At 36.2% G+C, this 10,226-nt stretch overlaps 1 long non-coding RNA gene across 3 annotated transcripts in view; it reads right to left on the bottom strand.

The window, feature by feature from the left end:
• Positions 1 to 1,481: 1,481 nt before the first annotated feature.
• LOC148223593 (uncharacterized) overlaps positions 1,482 to 10,226 on the bottom strand; it is an 80,949-nt gene continuing 72,204 nt past the window's right edge. For all 3 annotated transcript variants that reach the window (XR_015803823.1, XR_015803824.1, XR_015803825.1), the window contains 3 exons: positions 8,562 to 8,659; positions 5,195 to 5,355; positions 1,482 to 5,108 (listed from right to left, as the gene is read on the bottom strand). This is a non-coding gene — a long non-coding RNA (uncharacterized LOC148223593). The remainder of the gene's footprint in view (positions 5,109 to 5,194; positions 5,356 to 8,561; positions 8,660 to 10,226) is intronic.

Below are 10,226 nucleotides of genomic sequence, written 5' to 3'. Positions count from 1 at the left end.
TTGGATCTGAGATGACAAAGATGCTGCTTCTCCTGAGAGCTGGAATGTCCACTACCTCACACTGTATTTTGAAGGTGTAAGTAGAACAATGTCCTGCTCTTGTCTAAGGCTGTTAATTTATTAAGAACACACGTAATATGGACATGTACAATATATTTAACAAAGAGGTAACTTTAACATTTCATCTTTGTGACAAGACCTTGCTTTTTTCTGACAACTGACTACATTTTAAACATACACACTTTTTACTCAATTTGACACTGACAAGAAAAATACTCTCTCTGCCATCATGGCAAGGTGTCACTTAAAACCTGATTGTCAAGGTCTTACAATGTATAATTCAGAGAAATATATCTGAAGTCGTATTTCAGGATTTATAAGAAAGAGTATTTCTTGCTCAGAAAAAAAAATAGATCAGCTCCACCCTGGAGGCAGAAGAAAAGGAAAATAATGAGGGTATAAATACGAACATAATAGAAAATAATAGACTAAAGGTTATCTGCAACATCTACAGATGAACAACTACTAGAAAGAAAATATAATCCCAAAGTAACACTCTCTCCTCCACTAACACTTTAAGGTGTGACCACTCCAGGACAGGTCATTGCTCATTAACTCCAGCATTGAACACTCTCGGGCCCTTGGAGCTGCTTCTGAAGTAGTCAGTGGAGTTAGATCTGCAAACATGCTATGAAGAGAGTCACTGAAGCACCTTAGGCCATTCTAGTGCCTAGCTTCCAAGGATGAACTCACCTCTGGTGTTATTTCAGAGTACTGTAACTCTTGATTCTTGAAATAATTTGGAAATAAAACACAGTTCTGAAAATATACTCTACAGGTGGGATTATAGATTACTTTTCAAAGTTTAGCTTGCAGTAAAGATGAATTAAATTTATCAATAGAATAATTTCAGTTTGTCATTCAAGTGGTAGAAATGGAGGAAAATAGCACAGAAGTCCATGTTTAAAGGACTTCATCTCAGGTCTCTGAAAAGTGACCACCACAGTGGGTATAGAAAAGATGAAGACAATTTTTTATCTTAGCCAAATACAAAGTTGAAAAATAAACACAGTTTATTCTCTTGGCTGTACACCCTGGATACTACTGGAAAAAAATGTGTTAATACATAAGGAGGAAAATATTTTTTCATTTAACAGGAGTCTGACGATAATGTGGTTTATAGGTTTTTATACTTTTCTTTCACATGACACCACTGAAGCAAGCCTGGGTCTACCCTTTCTAAGCCCAAGTAAGACTGAAATAATTTCCAAGCCATTTCTGTGAATTTAATCATGGTTAATTTCTCCATGTGCTGTTTGATTTAAGAAGAAATTAAAATTTATAATAAAATGGGAAATATACATCTCGACTAATTATTGCTGGGGCTTTTCACCAGAAGATGACCTTAGCTACAATAAAGACAGTATTTTTAGCACAGAGAAAAAAAGTCACACCTAAGAGAAATAATAAAGGAGTCAAAGTACCAAAAATCAATAATGTTTTATTGACATATGCTTCAGAGGAATATTACAACAGAAAAATTGGAAATAGTTGCATCAGAATAAAAAACATTCCCCAAAACATTCCCAAAGGAGATCAGTACACAAAAGCAAAGGAGAGGAGCAGTAAGGCAATATGTGGAATAGCAGCACTGTAAGGAATTTGTCAGAAATTGTTTTCTGAGCCCAGCACTGTCAGCCTTCATCTCAGAGAGGAAAAGAACAAGCACTTTCAGAAAGACATGCAAGCAGAAAAGAAAATTCTTTTTTAATCCCTGGATTACCTCTCAGATTTGCTCTTAAACATGGAAATAAAGAATCTGGACCAGTTGCTAATAGGGTAGACCTTGCTTTGTTTCCTTCCTTATTTCCAAACATTTAGAAATTCATTGGTATTTCTTTGTATTCATTTTGGCACGTGTTTATTAGCGATATTAAATTCTTAGCTCAGGGTTTCATATACAGTGTTATCTTTGGCAGAAAATGAAAGATGTATGAACAATTTAAATACTGAACACTAATGTAAAGATGGATCATCTCGTTACAAACTGACTTCCTCTCATCAAACTACGTGGGTGAAGAATGAAGAAACAAAATGCAAAAACATGGTAGTCAAAGTGATGACACACTAAACCATCTTCCAATCATTCTCAATAACTCTACAACTACAGCATGCTATCCTGATGGCCCCATCTGAGTTGATGATTTTTCACAATGTATTTCATGGCTTCCATCCCTACATGAGACTTTATTACTATCACATAGGAATAAAAAGCCATAAAACACTAGAGTGAATTTATCTTGATCAGATGCAATACTTATTTTCTTCACATGATTTCACCACCATTCCAAAACTAACCAATGATTTCATGCTACATTACTGAACATTTTTAACTACATTTCAATGACAAGAAAGACACTGAAATGGTTACATCACAAATTAACAGAGCTTTAGCCTTTAAACACATTCCTACCTACGGGAATCAAGAAACAATCACAAGACACAACCATTTAATTCACTGATAAAAGACAGGACACCACAGAAAAATATCACTTCCACATACATCTTTCAAGACATAAGGAAAGACAAGAGACACAAAAGAAACTGGTATAGATAAACGCTATGAAAGCACCACTACCAGCATCTTTTTCCTAATTTTCCTTAGTAACTTCCTGGCATGCATTATAAAAAAATCGGACTCCAACACTAAGACATCTTTAAGACATCTGAGCTTAATTGCAGAAACAGAACAAGATTCCCTACTTATAACACTGAAACAGCTACTGTCACAGAGCTCCTGTCATCCCTAGGACTTTTACCTTCTTGGCTATGACAAATTTACTATAGCTCAAAAATCCGTATTTCTCCTGACGAAAGACCAAATGAGACAAATTATAAAATATCCTGATTTTCTAACCCAGACTATAATACTGAGGTCCTGGTCTGAACACAGTTATTTATTAGTGTAATTACTATTCATCTTCTTATTACTACTAATTGGCCAAGTAGAAACACAAGTCTCTCGGGTCATTGAAAAGTCAATACAATAATTTAACTGCCATTTGAAAATAATTTTGCTTGTGCACTTGCAAGCAAACTAGGCTGCATCAGAAGTGTCTCAAGCTAAAAGTCTATGCTTTACCAAAAATATTTTACATCTTCCCAGCCATGTAAACCCACTGGCATGGGACCAATATTAATTCTGATCTAGTGTTGACACTAGAACTCAAAATTAACTCGGGTTTGATTTATATACTGCTATCCTTTCTCGCCTACCAAATCCTATTTCTTGCATAATATAATGTTGATAGCATAGAAAAGAGCGAGAAATCATTAAATGAAAGGAAGTGCATAAATAAATTCAATTATCATGCATAAAACATGCAAATGACTTAAAGACTGCATATGAAACTCTAGTTTATATTCATTAATCTCAGGTTGCACTTTTGAGGGAGAAAGAGACACTAATCAGAACCAGATTAATGCACTCCCAAACCTTCCCATTTGTTTTTAGGTGAGGGTTAAAATAGATGTATTAAAATAAACACAGCTGCTCACCTTCCTCAACACTGTTTCATTTGTGGAAGAAAGTGAAAACTAAAAATTATATCACAGGCTTGAGAATCTGGGTGTTTCCTGAGCTCCTCAGGACTGCCTTATCCACTATCACCTTTTTTTCCTTTTTTTTTTTTTTTTTTTAATGGAAGACATCAACTAGTCCAAAACCAAGCTAGTGGCTTGACAGAGAGAGCAGGGTGGTAAGTGTTTGGGCTTAGCTAAATCATCCCCTCTTCTCCCCTCCCTATCCTGAACAGTGATGCAGATGGAACATTTAAACTGTGTGCAGTCACTCCCTAAGGAGGCTCCATCCAAAGCTGGCACATTGCTGCTTCATTGTGTGGGAAAAGGGGATTCACAAATGGGCTTGTGCAGTCTGGCTTTGCCCAGGAGAAACTGAGCAAAGTAGAAACACCATACATAATAGGAGCAAACACCTTTCACCTGCCACCTGCTCCAGGTTTCACTGCCCAGGGATTCCCCCCAGCCTCTGCCCAATCATCTGGCTATAAAAACAGCAACCCCCCAGCCTTCCCTCCCCTCTCCTGCTGGAGCTGGGTGCTGGTCCCTGACACTTACCGTTGCCTAGGGAGCACCCAGGGACAAGGCACTGAGGACCAGGCTGGTACCCGCAACAGTGAACAAAGGGGAAGTGGAATTTCTGGGGCTGATCCTGCCCCAGGAGAAATGTAAGCACGTGGAAGAGAAATGCCCAGAAAGTAAAAAGAATGGAAGGTCCCATTCCCATCCACTGGGAGAGGAAGGTTAAATAAAGCAAACAAAAAAGGTCACCAAACTAATTTCGTACTGAAACCAATGAATTTAGATTAGAGGCCCAAAGGGGAAAGGTTAGGATGTTATCAGTGACATAATTTCTCTTCCCTTTTGTTAAAATGATTGGATATTAAACCCTCCAATACAATGGGACATGCTTTCTGCAGGGTGAAGGGAAGCATTCAAAATCTCACATTTCTTTGATTATTTTTTTACATATTATCCTCCTGAACTACAGACATTACACCATGAAAGCACAAAAACACATACATGTAGACTCAAACATATATTCACACATATGGTTTCAGACACAGATGACTTCTGTTGACAGTCTGATTCAAGAGAGCTTTTTATTAAAATTAATTTCTGCCCATTTGCAGATGCTGAATTAGTTACAATAAATAACAACAATAAGGCTGAAATCTGTCAACATCTTGACAAATATTCAGAGAGCTATTTAGTATACGCTTATAATATTCATTGCTCCTAAAAGAGAAAATGATCATACAGTAACCAAACCCTAAGTAAGAGCTAAAGATATTCACCTCATGAAGCCATTTCTCAACTAGCCCCTTGGCACTTGCTGAAATTATTCGCAGCACGAGCTCTACTTTTTCATTTTCTGCTGACTCCATGTGGGTAATTTCTCTCTTGTGATTAAAAGTGAGCTTGTCAATTCCTTCAAAGAATTTCCTTAAGTGTGGTTGGAGGTGGAGTGGATCCTTTGTCTCAAAAAGGATTCCTAAAAGATCATTGCTGCATCTAGGCAAAGAAACCTGAAAAATGATAAAAAATGAACTTTAGAAGTATTTATATAAACATATTTTACAGCAATAGCAGACAGATGAAATGGACTGTTTACCTCGGAAAGAATAGTCTTTTTTTTCGCCAGATAATCATTCAAGGCCTTCCTGAATGTCATCCAAAAGTGATTCTGCCTCCTTCAACTTATCCAGCATCTGGGGCTGCGAGATAACCCTCGTGGCACTGGTCTCCTTCACTGACTCCTTCGTTATTAGCCTCCTGGTGGGTGAGATAGAATACAGTGAATGTAATAACCATACTTCACACAACAGGCTCTCTCTCTCTTTTAAATTGAAAATCCCCTTATTACAAAACAAGGGGTGTTCTTTTTCTTCTACCTTTAAGTAGGACTGCCACATTCATTGCTTTTTACAAAAACGCAGCTGCTTTTTAAGCTACAGATAAATAGAATCTGCTAGGCAGTAATTCTGCTCAGTCTGAATGTATTATTTTCTAAGTCACTTTGGTGAGGCACTTTTTATTATGAACTGGACTGAACAGGGAAAGTCCTTTTCTCGACTAATTATGACTATGCTTTGTTCTATACTATTAACTTACAATGCCACATTGGTCAGCTTTTTTTTTCTTCCTTCAACCAGTTCAACAAATTACACGCTTTTTCTGGGAAATTAGAGAGCTAATTATTAAGACTTTATAGACTAATTATGAAAATATAAATAACACTGAACAACAGTGTATCAGTAACATTCACACAATCCCTTTGATATGTATAATGCAATCTCCTATTTTAACACCACTGATGCACGGACAGGAATTATTGTGATTCAATCTACAGTAATTTCTGCTCCAAAAGATTTGTTAAACTAGATGTTTTCTAACTGAGAAAAAAGCAAAGCTGAAACACCACTTTTCATATCCTATCCTTGGCATACTATTGTTGTACTCTCTATTTATGAAAATCAGGAACTACAGAATAGAAAGGAAAGCTATAAAGACATTAAACCAGGAAAACATCAGGATATCTGTTGTTTCCCACTATAAGACATCATGTAGTATGTTTGATTTGAAAGACACTTGTGATTTGTTTGGTTTTTTTTAAAATTAGTTTTAATTAGCTACTTTAAGGAATGGATTAATTGGCAAAGAAGATTTCGATGTTCCCTAGTAATAACCAAAACTAGAATGTTGTTCTCAGGTGTTGAGGCCTTCAGTAATTCATAATGCCTAGCTTTGACAACATAAAACATAGCTACATTCCAAATGGAAAACAACACCTTTTGCTTAGTGGTTGTCCCCACAGACACTCCAAGAAAGGAAATGTAAGCATTTTAGATATCACAACACAGATCCTTTTATGTAATATATAATGTGCTGAATGGAATTCAAATAAATAAATAAATAAATAAGAAAAATATTTTCTCCTTAAAATTAATTTTCAATACTTTTGAGCTGAAAACTCTCAGTATGGTAGAAAAAACCTGTCAGCAGATCAGCTGCTGCCCAGCATTTGGGTTTGCAAGTTAGAAAGAATTCTGGAAATAAGAACTTGTTCAGTAAGAGAAAACTCACCATCTTAATATCACACTTGCATTCAAAATTATTCCATTTCTATGTATTTCTGCCTGAAATATTATGGGGGATATTTACTGTATTTTTTTCAAGCACCTACTGTAAAAAGATATAGATACAGATATAGATAGCCAACAACAGTGACATTGCTTTGAGAAGCTAAAACTTGCTACTTCTAGGAGGTATTTCTCAGACCTCTGATACTCGGTAAACTATGCACCCTTTTGGGTTGCTTGTCTCCATATCTAGAGACCAACCTGAATGTTGGAATATCAGGAGAAGCCTAATCCATGTAGACTGAAAAACAGTTGGTTCTACTAAAAAATAACTCCACATGTGTCAGTGGAGCTTCCAAGATGTGAAAGTAAATGAACATGTCCACACAAACATGTATTTAACTTTACTTTAATACCAAGCTGGGTGTTCGTGTACACTCTGATATGTCCCTCCATATTATCTCTGAAACAAGGACATGAGCTAGCATATTGCAAATTTAGGTATGTTATCTTTTGCACTAAACTAATAAAAGAATTTTGAAATGTTTATTCTTGCTTGATTAAAAATATAACTGGATCTGTCAACTTAGCAACATTTCTTTTCAGGAAGTGACAGTAAGGACATAAAAAAAACCCCCACCTGTGAATGTGAGAAGCCTTACCAACGTGGGGTACTGTTTTTCCTAAATTAATTTCAGAATTAAAGATATCCTCAGCAATTTTTTTGAGAATGCCATTCTTTCAGGCATGACAGGCCTTCAGATTATTGATTATCCCACTTTCAACATGGCTAGTATCAACAGAGCACAATATATTTTTATTAAAAATGAACCCATATCCTTTTAGCTGAAACAATTAAACACAGAGAAACAGTCAGATTCCACCCTGTGCTCATCCCCTGCTGAGCACACCCTGAGAGCTTTTCACAATAGCTAGGGTTATGATACACCAGGGTTATGGTACAAAGTTGATTGAGTGACTTGACAAATATTACAGCCCTTGTAGAGGCCCATTTACATACAGGGGTAAGATCTATAAACTCCCAATTTCGTATGTTACCCATATGACCGTGTTTTCCCTTCGTTTCAGAAGACAGAATCAAAATGAAGAGGAATTCAGAAAGGAGAAAACAAAAAAAACCCCAAAACGACAGAAAAACAACAACAACAACAAAAAACAACAAAAAACCAACCAACCAACCAAAAAAAACTAAAAAAAACCAAAAAAAAAACCACCAAAAAAACAACCAAAAAAAACCCCCAAAACCAAAACCCAAACCTCCTATCTTTACCAAACCAATCTGTAGCTACTCCCTTCCCTTGCAACTGCATTAAGATAGCTATGTATGTCTTCCAATGTATTACTTGCAAGATTAAAAGCAAGCGTTTTACAGGTGCTTTTAGATACGCATTTTGAATGTTCTGCAGGTCATTCATTAGCAGATCAGATATATATATATATATATATAAACACAGATTCAATATTTCAGGGAAGAGACAGCAGTAAAGCCTAGTTTTTACAAATTTAAAAATAATTTAAGAAATATTTTGCTAAAGATGTTCTTTAACTGTTTCCAGTTTTACTTTGTGGAGTACAATGAGAGACAAGACATGCAGAAAAGGTTGCCTGTCACTTGAATTCTAACTTAGTGGGAGACTGCGTCTCTATTGTTTCTGAGTTCACAGCATAAAAACTAAATAGAAATCAATTTAAGACAATGAACTTTAAACTTTGCTTTCCCCTCAGTATTCTAAAGTGGCACAGCTAAGTTGGAAAAGTTTTAAATAATGGAAGTCAGTGAAGCCTAAATCACACACAATGGTGAGAGCTGAGATGTGAGATGGAGATGAAATCTAAAAGCTAATTAAATTCAACCAGAGCCTCTCAAAGGCAACATACCAGCTTAGCCTCCCATGCTAACATTTCGTTTTGAAGGGTGCAGTAAATGGAGGGCCTTTCATGGCTGCAGATTTCACAATATGATCCACCAGCTAAACCTGAGAGGGGAGAAAAAAAAAAGATTAGATGCATGGATTACTGTACTGAATAGATGCCAAGGCCAAGATAAAAAGAATAGATAAGTTGGGGCTTCTGAGGAGCTAAATTTGAAGCCAACCGGCAAAACGGATTGAACTTTATTACCTCTAGTCACTGAGAAATTCCCTAGACAGTTGGATGTAATTTGAAAAGGTCAGAAAAAAAATTTCCTTCACAGTATTATTGCTTCATGCTTTAAGGGTGTACAATTGTGAGATGCCAGCTATAATCATTTTTATTGACCTGCTCTAGAGAGACAGACAGATGCACAGGGAGTCACGACAGACAGATAAGACATATCCTATCTTTGTTTCCAGTTTTAAAACATATCACACAGTATTAGGTATATTTTTAATGCTAATAATTTCATTTTATCCTTTGCTATATCTGAGAAGTATTTCCTTGTTTCGCTACGACAGCACAGAAGGGGGGAGGGAGGGAAACCCTGTTCATAACATCAGAAACTTGCTACAATTTTTCATATTTGAATTCTATGTGAATCTGAAACACATAACTGAAATTCAGTAAGTGCAATAGGATTTTCTGGACGTTTTTAGGTATGCTCAGTTGATATTTTCTTTCCACCTAAAGGGGAGCAGATCTTACTGAATAGATTACAGGAATGACCTTCAGCATACTGACAGTACAAGCTTTATTACCAGTGTGGCTGTCTTGTGGAAAAACAAAAACAACAAAAAAACCTCATGAAGAAAGAGAAAATAAACCCACCCCAATTAAAGTAATTCAATTCTTTGACTTAGCATTCACAAATGCTTGCAATCAAATATCAACATTTGCTAACATTACACTTACAGTCAATTTTTTGTCATGCAATTAAAATCAAAAGAGATTTAAGAACACAAAAGAAGAATTATCCAGCCCAGCCCTTGGAAAATTTTAATTAGCATTAGATTTTCTTTTGCTCAGAAGATATTTTTCCTTCCATTCATAATACAAGCATATGTCTTCCAGGTACCCTGACCCTGAATGCACAGCAGAGGCAATTAATGGCCATTAAAGTACAGCTCTGTGTGTTCTTCTACTGTATTACGTTTATGGACCCCTCCTGGAAGCTGACTAAACCTGTTTCCACTTGGATAAGAAAGTCATTCCCATATGGTCATATTCCCTCCCTTCAAGCCCTATACATCATGAGGGTAACATGAAATTGCAACATATATTTATTTATATATATATTCACTCCCCAGAACTTTCTGACTGAAAGGAAGTCAGAAACAAATTGCTTAGCTACAGCAAAGAACAAAAACATCAAGAATGGCTCCACTAATGGCAGCAGATACTTTCAATTGAAATGGACTTTCCAACAGAAGATGCACAGATGATTTTAATGTAACACTTGCTTCCACAATTTAGGAAGTGCTTGAAAGAAGACAATGCATCTGTTTATATGGAAAAGGGGCTGGGGAGAAGTAATCACTTATTAGATTTACAGCAATTGATTTAGACTCTACTATTATTTTTTTAAAACAGATTTCCACTGTGAGCTTCAAGATGGTACAGAAACTG

Source organism: Sturnus vulgaris, chromosome 5 (assembly GCF_052056855.1).
Source record: "Sturnus vulgaris isolate bStuVul1 chromosome 5, bStuVul1.hap1, whole genome shotgun sequence".
Lineage (NCBI taxonomy): Eukaryota > Metazoa > Chordata > Aves > Passeriformes > Sturnidae > Sturnus > Sturnus vulgaris.
Note: the sequence above shows the minus strand (reverse complement) of the source record. Positions and strands in the feature narration are given on the sequence as shown.